We start from the raw sequence: 13,020 nt of genomic DNA, 5'->3' as shown, positions 1-13,020 counted from the left end.
AATATATCATGGGAAGACTGTACCGGAGCTAGATGTTGTGTAGCCTCAATTTCAGTGGTAAGATCGGAGGAAATTGAGGCCACAATGATACAAGCGGGCAAAATAGGGTCAGGAGTAGGGTTGAGCGAACCCGAACTGAAAAGTTTGGGTTCTTACCGAACTTTAGGATTTTTGGACCCCGGACCCAAACATTTCAGTAAAAGTTCGGGTTCGGCGATTTCTTAGCGCTTTTTGAAAGGCTGCAGAGCAGCAAATCAACAAACGTTTAACTGTCTGACCTTAGAAGCCATCACAGCCATGCCTACTAATGGCATGGCTGTGATTGGTCAGTGCAGATTGGTCAGACCCAGCCTCTATATAAGCTTGAGTCACGTAGCGCTGCACGTCACTCTGCTGTTACTAGTGTAGGGAGAGGATAGGACAGAATCTGTGATCAGAACTCAAATCTAACTCAGCGATCTACATACATTTAGTTGTGTGGGTGCAGTGCACAATCTTTTTACCCTGCCCTGAGCCCAGTGACAGGAAAAAATTACTTTTATCCATCTATTAGTTAGGTGGGTGGCGGCGGCCATTTTATGCAAGCTCAGTGCACCAGCACTGCATCTGAGCTTTTGTGACATTCAAATCCAAGCTTGAAATACTGCACTAATAATCTGGTTTTAACCCTCCTCTTGTGTTAGGGTCAGAACCGACCCGTTTTCAGGTTTTGAATGTCTATAAGTATCACATAAATTTGTTTATTGCATCAAGATTTTTTTACTTTGTCAGGAACCTCTATTTAAACAATGTAATAGAAAAAGAACCCTTTTCACTAAATTATAAAATACTGTGGTGAAAATTAAGAGGTTTATGGTGTTAGGGTCAATTCTGACCCAGTTATAATATAGCATTATAGGACACTAATAAGTGCCAAAACTGAAATCCTAAACACTCTCTCTGCTTAGTAACACTGACAGCCAATCACCTCTCAACCCTGTGAGCTGTAGTTAGGGAGGGGCCGATCTCTTTGCCTGCATGTCTGCTTCTCTAAATAAAGTAAATATTCTATTGAGGTTTATTTTACCATTTTTTAAATTTGAAAATGAGAGGTATGCTTTCAAAAGAAAGGTCTAAGGGGTCACACCAAAAATATTAAAACCAATCTTTTCAAGGATAAAAAAGCCTAACAAGGTAACCAAAAGATAAGAAACAAATTGGATAATAAATAATTGTTCAGAGGGTATTTTATGGCTGATTTAAGACACGGGTCAAAACAGACCCGTTAACATCATGGATAGTAACAGAAAGCTAACATAAGAGGAGGGTTAAAAAAATCACCCTTTTTTGGCAAAATACAACATCTGGTGCATTTGCAGGATTAGTCAGTGTGCAATTTAAGCTAGAAATACAGCCATAATTTTCTGGGTTTTTAAAAACACCCTTTTTTGGCAAAATACACAATTTTACAGCCCTTGCAGCATCAGCACATGTGAAATTCAAGGGTTATATACAGCTTTCATATTCTGTTAGTAAAAAAAAACTACTTTTTGGGCAATATCCAACATCTGGATTAGTCAGTGTGCAATTTAAGCTAGAAATACAGTCATAATTTTCTGGGTTTTTAAAAACAACCTTTTTTGGCAAAATCCACTATTTTACCGATCTGCAAGTATGAAATTCAAGCTTAATATATACAGCTTTCATATTCTGTTACTAAAAAACAACAACACTTTTTTGGCAATATACAACATCTGGATTAGTCAGTGTGCAATTTAAGCTAGAAATACAGCCATAATTTTCTGGGTTTTTAAAAAACATAATTTTACAGCCCTTGCAGCATCAGCACGTGTGAAATTCAAGGGTTATATACCGCTGTCATATTCAGTTATTAAAAAAACACCCAGTTTGGCCAAAAGCTTTAATTGCAGCCTAGTCTGGATCAGGGCGTGTGAGATACACCCTTTACATACTGTGGTTCTATTCAATAATTAGAAAAACGGCCATTTTCGACTGCTGCATAAAGTGCGGGCCATCTATCCGCGCTTTCGGCATTCTCACCCTGCTGCTGCTCGCCTGTCAGTGCTGCAGCATAACTTCGGCCTTCCCGCTCACCGTCATATGCGACGTACCCACAAGATGGAACTCCACCTTGCACATGCTGGCCAGACTGTGCGAGCAGCAGCAGGCGATAGTGGAGTTTCAGCTGCAGCAGACACGGGTGAGTTACTCTGCGGAACAGCACCACTTCACCACCAATGACTGGGCCTCCATGCGAGACATGTGTTCCTTGTTGCGCTGTTTCGAGTACTCCACCAACATGTCCAGTGCCGATAACGCCGTTCTCAGCATTACTATGCTACTTCTATGCCTCCTTGAAAAAACGCTGCTGGCAATGATGGAAGAGGATGTGGCACAGGAGGAGGAGGAGGAAGAGGGATCATTTCATAGGGTTTCCGGCCAGTAATTCACAAGTGGCTCCGAGGGTGGGTTCATGCACCCACAATTGTCCAGCCAGGGCACAGTTCTGGAGGATGACGAGGTGGAGGATGAGATGGAGGAGGAGGAACCGTGTTCACAGCAGGGTGGCACCCAGACGAGCTCATGGCCATCAATGATGCGTGGCTGGGGGATACAGAGGACACAGACGATACACCTCCCACAGAGGACAGCTTTTCGTTGCCTCTGGGCAGCCTGGCACACATGAGCGATTACATGCTGCATTGTCTCCACAACGACGTAGAGTTGCCCACATTCTAACTTGTGCTGATTACTGGGTGGCCACGCTGCTGGATCCCCGTTCAAGGGCAATGTGCCGTCCTTAATTCCCTCACTATAGTGTGATCGTAAGATTACCCAGCCATTGTTGTACTCCAGTGCAATTTCTCTTTGTTTTATTTTTTTATATTTCCAAATGTTTTGGGTCTACCCAAATTTGAGAAAAAATAAAAATAAAAATAAAAAACTGTGTTGGCTACCTCTGCCGCTTCCACCTACACCGCCACATCCACCGCCTCCTCAACCTCCTACTCCATATGGACCTCCTCCTCCTAGATCAAGATTATTATTTTTTTATTTTACGTATTTTATGTCCACATTTGTTTGCAGAACACTTGCCATCCTCTTAACCACATTTTGATGCCATTTGCAGCCCTCTAGCCCTTTCCATTACTTTTTTAGAGCCATTTTATTGCTCCAAAGTTCGGGTCTCCATTGACTTCAATGGTGTTCGGGTCCCAAACTCGAACTTTTTTGTGAAGTTCGGCCGAACCCGGACATCCAGGTGTCCGCTCAACTCTAGTTATGCCCTTCAGCCACTTTTACTGTTTAAAACGTGCCCTCCTTGAGCTGCAAAGGGAGAATGGTGCTGCCCTACATCATCTTATATGTGATATTTCCACTCATTGGAATTCCACCCTCCACATGTTGGACCGATTGTATGCCCAGAGGAAACCAGTGACCAATTTCTTGATGATGCAGACGGACAGGACTACTCCCTTGTGTAACTTTGATTATAGACAGTGGCAACTCATGCGTGACACCTGCAGTTTGCTTTGTCAGTCACCAGGACTATTGGATGAATGATGTGATTCTACTCCTGCACATCCTGGAGGGGAAGCTGATACATATGACGGGGAAAGGGACAGAAGACATGCCACCTACATTTCACAGCCACCTGAGCCCTGTAGACCCTTGCTACCTGTCCAAAATAGGAGCCTTTTTTAAATCTTTCTGAGAGGGATGAAAAACTCAACTACTATCAAGACATCCTTTGTAGTCGGTTGGTTTTTGCCTAAGTGCGCCATCGCCTATCCTCACAAAGGTCTCACCAGGGGGAACCTCTGAACCCACACTCCACTTCAATGACTAATAGAGGGGGGGGTGCAGGAGCAGGACCAGCTCCACCAGAAGCAACTTAAGTCTTGAGTCTCTGTTAAGCAGTTTTTTTCACTCGCCTACTGAAGAAACCAGCCTACAGCAGCAGGACATGGAGCAGAATCTTAACCAGCAGGCAGTGGCATACTTGGACTACACCCTTTCATCCCAGATCTAATATTCCCTGGACTACTGGGTAGCCAAACTTGAATTGTGACCGCAGTTGGCTGAGTTTGCCCTGGGCAAGCTTTCCTGCCCAGCAAGTGGTGTGGCATCAGAGCGAGTGTTTAGTGTGGAATCCATAATGCAATTCACCTTTTACCAGTAAATGCAGCGTGAACAAATTTCTAAATATGAAATTCGCTCATCTCTAATTGTGGCTCTTCATGCTGTTGACACCTGCCCCACTCTATTCCAGGGCCACTATTGTGATGCTTCATGCTGTTGCCACCCTCCCCACTCTGTTACAGGGCTACTATCGTGACTCTTCATGCTGTAACCTCCCTCACCACTCTGTTCTGGGGACACTAGTTTCCCTTTTTGGCTGTCTTGATATCACCATTTATTTTTCCGTTCTCTGACAAAACGAGTCCTGTCGCATCAGCATCCATAAGGACTCTATCACACGTTCAGTAGTTTGCATCAGGATTTGATCATAATTAGGATGCCAAAAGCAGGAGTGGGTCCAAAACACAGAAGTCATGCAAATATTTCCATCAGATTTTATCCCTGTTTTGGACGGTTTGAAGGCGAATGCTCAAACTACAGGATCCGCTTGTTTCAGGTTGTTCTTCTGACAGATCAGAAAAACTGAAAAATAAACTGTGATGTGAACATAGCCTTACTAATGACACCTTTTCAACTGTCATGGGAATATCACAGCACTTGAATATTGAGCCACTGCACTTTTAAGTGTACGCCGATAAATGAGAGCTGACGCTACCATTGACCTGTAAGGTTGACTTTATACTTCAGTAATTTGTAGTGGTGAGCACGGTTTGGCTCGAGCATCGCTATGCTCAGCACATGGCGGTACTCGGCCGAGTACTGCATGTGCTCGAGCACTACGCTCAAGTCTCCTCCCCGCAAGTTTTGCAGCCGCTAAGCAGCCAATAAACATGCAGGTAAGTACTGCCATCACTGTAATGCCAGTAGCCATGTTGGCTGCTGGCATTACAGTGATTGGCTGGCCGGAACGAGTCATCCGGTGCTGTATAGCACCCGATGACACGTGCTTAAATCAGTCATAGTCAGGGAGAGCATAGGGTAGGAAGGGAAAGACAGTGTAGGGAGAAAAATTCTCAGTTATTATTCGCAGAAAGCTTTTCAAAGACCAAAAAGTCCTTTTAAGGACTACTGTGTGTGTGTATGTGTGTATTTTAGAGCAGCAATATATTTTTAACTGTGTTAAATAGATCAGTCTCAGGGACATCTGTGCTGAGGAAGTGACAGTGCAGGGAGAGAAAGTTGCTGTTTTTACTACTAAAAGCTTTTTAACCCTTTCATGACCAAGGGTCATTGATGCCCCAGTGTCCAGGTCAAAATTTACAAATCTGTTATGTGGTAATAGCTTTGGAACACTTATTTATCCAAGCCATTCTGAGATTGTTTTCTCGTGACACATTGTACTTCATGATAGTCATAAATTTGAGTCAATATATTTCACCTTTTATTTATGAAAAAATCCCAAATTTACCAAAAATTTGAAAAAATTCACAATTTTCAAAATTTCTATTTCTCTGCTTCTAAAACAGAAAGTCATGCCTAGTAAAATATTTATAACTTAACATTCCCCATATGTATACTTTATGTTGGCATCATTTTGGAAATGTCATTTTATTTTTTTAGGACGTTAGAAGGCTTAGAAGTTTAGAAGCAATTTTTAAATTTTTTAAGAAAATTTCCAAAACCCACTTTTTAAGGACCAGTTCAGGTCTGAAGTCACTTTGTGGGAGCTTACAAAGTGGAAACCCCCCAATAAATGACCCCATTGTAGAAACTACACCCCTCATGTTACTCAAAACTGATTTTACAAACTTTGTTAACCCTTTAGGTGTTCCACAAGACTTAAAGGAAAATGGAGATGAAATTTCAAAATTTCACTTTTTTGGCAGATTTTCCATTTTATAAAAAAAAATTCTTTAACACATTGAGGGTTAACAGCCAAACAAAACTCAATATTTATTACCCTGATTCTGCGGTTTACAGAAACAACCCACATGTGATCGTAAACTGATGTAAAGGCGCACGGCAGGGTCCAGAAGAAAAGGAGCGCCGTATGGTTTTTGGAAGGCAGATTTTGCTGGACTGGTTTTAGATGCCATGTCCCATTTAAAGCCCCCCTGATGCACCCATACAGTAGAAACTCCCAAAAAGTGACCCTATTTTGGAAACTAGGGGATAAGGTGCCAGTTTAATTGGTACTATTTTGGGGTACATATGATTTTTAATTGCTCTATATTACGTTTGTTGTGAGGCAAGGTAACCGAAAAATGGCTGTTTTGGCACTTTTTTTTACAAGTTTCAATTGACAGGGTAGATCATGTGCTATTTTTATAGAGCAGGTTGCTATGGACGCAACATCAACTGTCTAATTTCTTTGTTTGTTTGGTTCAGTTTTACATAATAAAGCATTTTTGAAAAAGAAATAATGTTTTTGTGTGTCCATTTTCTGAACGCCATAGGTTTTTTATTTTTCTGCCGATTGTCTTGTGCAGGGGCTCGTTTTTTGCAGAAAGAGTTGAGGTTTTTATTGGTACCATTTTTGGGTACATAGGATTTTTTGATCATTCATTATTACACTTTATGGGGCAAGGTGACCAAAAAATTGGCTGTTTTAGAACAGTTTTTATTTATTTATTTTTACAGCGTTTATCTGAGGGATTAGGTCATGTGACAGTTTTATAGAGCAGATCGTTCCGGACGTGGCAATACCTAATATGTATACTTTTTCATATTTATTTAAGTTTTACACAATAATAGCATTTCTGAAACCAAAAAAATGATGTTTTAGTGTCTCCATAGTCCATGGGCGATTGTCTTAAATAGGGTATAATTTTTTGCGGGATGAGGTGACTGTTTGATTAGTACTATTTTGGGGGTCATAAGCCTTTTTGATCGCTTGCTGTTGCACTTTTTGTGATGTAAGGTGACAAAAATGGCTTTTTTTGGCACTGTTTTGTTTGTTTTTGTTTTGTTTTTTACGGTGTTCACCTGAGGGGTTAGGTCATGTGATATTTTTATCGAGCAGGTTATTACGGATGTGGCGATACCTAATATGTACACTTTTTTTTATTTATTTCACTTTAACACAATAATAGCATATTTGAAATAAACAATTTATGTTTTAGTGTCTCAATGTTCTAAGAACTATAGTTATTTTTTTATTTTTTGATCGATTTTCTTATGTAGGGTCTCATTTTTTGTGGGATGAGGTGACGGTTTTATTGGTACCATTTTGTTTGATATAGACCTTTTTGATCGCTTGGTGTTGCACTTTTTGTGATGTAAGGTGACAAAAATTGCTTTTTTTTACATAGTTTTTTTTAAATTTTTATGGTGTTTATCGGACGGGGTCTATCATGTGATATATTTATAGAGACGGTCATTACGGACACGGTGATAGCTAATATGTGTATTTTTTTATTAAATTTTTAGGAAAGGGCAATTTATTTTTTTATTTACTATTTTTTTTTATTTTTTTATTTTTACTTTTATTATATTCTATTTTTTTTTTATCAAGTCCGTCTTGGATCTTGAAGATCCAGTGGGGCTGATGGCTGTACTATACTTTGCAATGCTCTTGCATTGCAAAGTATAATACTATCAGATGTCCTGTAGGTGGCAACACCGGACACCTTTGCAAAGCGTCCGGTTGCCATGGCATACAGGTTATATTAATCGCATTGCGAATTCAACTTAGAGCTGGGTTCCTAATGGTTGTATTGCTAGAATATAACGAAGATTGAGAATATAGTGCTATATTCGTTATATTCGTCAATTCTAGCAATACAACCATTAGGAACTCAGATCTAAGTTGTAATCGCAATGCGATTAATATAACCTGTATTAATCGCATTGCGATTACAACTTAGATCTGAGTTCCTAATGGTTGTATTGCTAGAATATAACGAAGATTGATAATATAGTGCTATATTCGTTATATTCGTCAACTCTAGCAATACAACCATTAGGAACTTAGATCTAAGTTGTAATCGCAATGCGATTAATACAGGTTCTATTAATCGCATTGCGAATTTAACTTACCACACTCTGCGTCAACTATGTAATTTTCCATGGGATTTTGCCATGGATCCCCCTCCGGCATGCCACAGTCCAGGTGTTAGTCCCCTTGAAACAACTTTTCCATCACTATTGTGGCCAGAAAGAGTCCCTGTGGGTTTTAAAATTTGTCTGTCTATTGAAGTCTATGGCGAAAATTTTATGTTCGCGACATCTCTAATGTGCAAATAGTCTCTAATGGTGCAGACTTGGGATCCGTTCAGAACGGATCCGTCTGCATTATATTGTAGAAAAATTCTAAATGTGAAAGTAGCTTCAGACGGATCCGTCCGGACTTTGCGTTGGGGGTCGGTGGGGGACGGATCCGTTTGAAAATTGAGCCATATAGTGTCAGGTTCGGGCGTTTGCCTCCGCGCGGTCGAGGGCTGACACCCGAACGCTGCCAGCGGCGTTCGGGTGTCCACCTGCTGAGCGGAGTGGAGGCTGAACGCTGCCAGGCTGATGCATTCTGAGCGGATCCGCATCCGCTCGGAGTGCATTAGGGCAGTACGGATGCTTTCGGGGCCGCTTGTGAGCCCCTTCAAACGGAGCTCGCGGGCGGAGCCCCGAACGCTAGTGTGAAAGTAGCCTTAGTTAAATCGGGGTTAAAATCGTGTATGCATGTTTTTTTCCGAGTCGGCACGCATGCGCAGTTCAGGAAAATGAGATTTCCTGTTCTAAGTGCCTGCACAGCCTCAGGACGCACAGTATTCTTCCCCCTTCTGGAGTCTAAGTCTGTGCGCATGCGTAGTCCAACAATATCGGATCCTATGCTCAGAGTGTCGGCGCAGCCACCAGCTGGGCAGGACGTCACTGATGACGTCCGACCTCTGCGACCTGCATCATGATGGTGTGCCCTGGATGGAAAAAGGTACGATGGGTGCGACACACCTCTTTAGGGGGTTGGATCCATGACGCTACCTGCTGACAGGTATTGTGTCACAGAGTTCATTGGATGCCTAGTCTGTCAATCAAAGCATGACCTATATATACTTCTACCAGGTCAAGGTTACTCATTGCTGCCCATTCCCCTGAAGAAGCCAGGTTTACTGGTGAAACATGTTGGGGGGCAGACCCTGTTTTTAATCCAGTAAATCACTCCACTGTTAGACAGTTAGAAGTAGTCCAGCTGGCCTACTTATCAGTGCTAGCATGTGTTAGCAGTTAGATACGGCATCAAAGCTGAGCCTTGTCAGTTTGCAGTGGCCACTGTCAATAGGATATATATATTGGCATGACAGCACATGCAACACTTAGTGTGCTGCGGTCTCAGTGGGTTGACGGCTCCGCGCTCCCACAACTTAGATTAGGTGTTTAGTGGCACTGTAAGCTGACTACTGGCAGCAATTTGCCATTTAAGTGACGTGGGTGAGAGAAAGTGCACTGATCTCCCTCTTGATCCACTGACTTCAGATATTCAGATATTATTCAGATATCACAGTGGAGTGGTGACTGTATTAACTTATTTGATTTTTGGTCTAATAGTTTAAGTTCAATTAAAGGTACTGAGCACAAGTTTAGATTTTAATCAGCAACAATAAAAGTGAAGTATTAATTTTCTCCTGGGGCAAGATAGGTTCAACGCCTGTATAGGCATTTGTAAATAAACTCTCCAAGGCATGGGACACTTTCATGACACCCCGCCAGCAACCTTACCCAGAAGCGCGGCTTAGTGGTACAAGGAGGGAAAAGTTTTGGAAGATGGTGAAGGAATACATAGCAGACCGTCACAGCGTCCTAAATGATCCCTCAGTGCCTTACAACTACTGGATGTCCAAGCTGGACACGTGGCACGAACTTGAGCTCTACGCCTTGGAGGTGCTGGCCTGCCCTGCCGCCAGCGTTTTGTCTGAGCGTCTATTTAGTGCTGCTGGTGGCATTATAACAGATAAGCATATCCGCTTGTCCACTGGCAATGCTGACAGGTTAACGCAGATAAAAATGAACAAGGCCTGGATTGCCTCTAACTTCTCAACTCCACCAGAGGAGAGCTGAGCTGATGATGAACATAAAGGCAATTTCAATCTATCATTTATAATGTACTCAATTTACTGTAGTGTATTCCCATGCACCTTTTCCAGCACAAAAAAAAACTAGTATATGGTTGAATCTTGTTTTCTCCTCCTCCTCATCCAGATTGTATATATTCCCTCCACTCTAATTTTTTTAATTGGGTCAGCTCAACTGCAGGCCCTCAACAGAATTTTTTTTTTATAGGGTCATCTCAACTGCAGGCCCCTTAACTAAAAATTTTTTATAGGGTCAGCTGAACAGCATGCACTCACATATAATGTTTTAGAGCGTCAGCTTACCTTCAGGCACTCACATATAATGTTTTAGTGCGTCTGCTTACTTGCAGGCACTCACATATAATGATTTACAGCATCTGCTCACCTGCAGGCACTCGCATATAATGTTTTAGAGCATCAACTCACCAGCAGGCACTCAAATATAATGTTTTAGAGCGTCAGCTCACCAGCAGGCACTCGCAAATAATGTTTTAGAGTGTCAGCTCACCAGCAGGCCCTCGCCCCTAATGTTTTAGAGGGTCAGCTCAGCAGCAGGCCCTCGCATATAATGTTTTACAGAGTCAGCTCACCAGCAGGCCCTCGCTCCTAATGTTTTACAGGGTCAGCTCATCAGCAGGCCCTCTCATATAATGTTTTACAGGGTCAGCTCAACAGCAGGCCCTCGCATATAATGTTTTACAGGGTCAGCTCACCTTCTGATGACGACAGTGAAGTCTTGCCTGTTGGTACTCTGGCACACATGGCTGACTTCATGTTAGGCTGCCTTTGCCACGACCCGCTCGTTATATGCATTGTAGACAACACGGATAACTGGTTGTTCACCCTTCTCGACCCCAGCTACAAAGAAGAACTTCTCATCTCTCATTCATCTGGTGGAGAGGACAAGCAAAACGGTGCTGTACCAGAAGGTCCTTGTTAAAAAATTGCTCAAAAGTTGATAGGGCAGACATCCAAATGGATCGTCGCCGTCACGGGGATGTGCGATCGCCTAGAAGTTATCTAGAGTCAACAAAGCAGCAGCAGGCCCTCACCTACAAGTCCAGTCTCAGTAGCCAAGAGTCTGGTCAACACAATCCTCACCATGATGGCACACTGGGTGAATGTTGTGGAGGCCGGGAGCAAGTTGGCGTACTACTCAGACAATATGGTTCCCAGCAGCGACCTGGGAGTCCAACATGCATCCAGACATCGTCCCCATGGTGTTCCAGATCCATTTCGGTGGTGTTTCTGTCACTTTCTGACCATTTCCAATGGAATAGGCACCCCCCCTCTTCAGAGCAGGGGGTGCCTGGTTGTCTCCCATTGACTTCCATTATACTCGGGTGCTCGGCCGAGCACACGATTATAGCAATGTGTTCGGGCCGAACACCCGGATACTTTGGTGCTCGATCATCAATAATAATTTGGTCAGTTATTTCCATCAGTTTTGTGAGCCAAATTCAGGAGTCAAGCCTACTATCGGGTTAGGTATCATGAATAGATCTGCACCTGCTCTGTAGTTTTGGACGGCACCTGCTTTTGGCTGACAATAAATTATGAGAATAATTCACCAAATAACTGAAGTGTGAACTGAGCCTGATAGCGAGGCACTGTCATTCTACATCTAACAAAGGATTCAAAAGCATGTATGTGCCACAACACGGATTAAAAGAACCTTTTGTTTTCTCCACCGCTTTATTGACGCTGCCTGGAAATTGGGACACAGCTCCTGCAGTGGCATGCATGTTTTTTGTTGTTGCTGTATGCTTTTCTCTTGGTTTAGTCTACTTTCACACAAGCCGTCCAAAATGGATCAGTTTGCATTCTAATGCTTTCTGAATGTAAAAGGATCCGCTCAGAATACATCAGTTTGCATCAGTTCAGTCTTTATTCCGCTTTGGAGACGGACACCAAAACGCTGCTTGCAGCATTTTGGTGTCCGTCTGATGAAACTGAACCAAACGGATCCGTTCTGGCACACAATGTAAGTCAATGGGGACAGAATCATTTTCACTGACAATCTGGCACAATAGAAAACTGATCCATCCTCCATTGACTTTCGATGGTGTTCAAGGCGGATCTGTCTTGGCTTTGTTAAAGATAATACAAACTGATCCGTTCTGAACTGATGCAGACGGTTGTATTATCTGAACGGATCCGTCAATGACGGATCCGCACAAACGCGATTGTGAAAGTAGCCGTAGCTAGAGGTTGGCTAGGACTGTTGGTGGCCTGCATGATGATGTGAACGTCCAGATATGTTACCCGCCTGTCATTCTGATGCACAGTAACTGTTTCACTACCAGAAAAGACTAGCTATGCATGTTGTTGCACTGCACAGTGATGTACACCAAGATACATTCTCCCTAAAGTTTATCTGCAGCCTGGAATAGGCCTAATTTTATGTGCTTCGTGACAAATTTTTTCATAACAAAGCAAATTTCTTGGAGAAATTACATAGAAACATAGAATGTGTCGGCAGATAAGAACCATTTGGCCCATCTAGTCTGCCCAATATACTGAGTACTATGGATAGCCCCTGGCCCTATCTTATATGAAGGATAGCCTTATGCCTATCCCATGCATGCTTAAACTCCTCCACTGTATTTGCAGCTGCCACTTCTGCAGGAAGGCTATTCTATGCATCCACTACTCTTACAGTATAGTAATACTTCCTGATATTACTTTTAAACCTTTGCCCCTCTAATTTAAAACTATGTCCTCTTGTCATATATATTTTTATGTGAGCCATATTCTTTAACAGACCTGTGAATATGATACCATAAGCTCAGGCTACACAACAATAAGGAAAATGAAAGTTGCATTAAAGTCTATTATTCCCACTGTGAGAAGGCTGGAAGAACTTGCTACTATC

Source organism: Bufo bufo, chromosome 4 (assembly GCF_905171765.1).
Source record: "Bufo bufo chromosome 4, aBufBuf1.1, whole genome shotgun sequence".
NCBI classification, from domain to species: Eukaryota; Metazoa; Chordata; class Amphibia; order Anura; family Bufonidae; genus Bufo; species Bufo bufo.
This window is presented reverse-complemented; position numbering follows the sequence as displayed.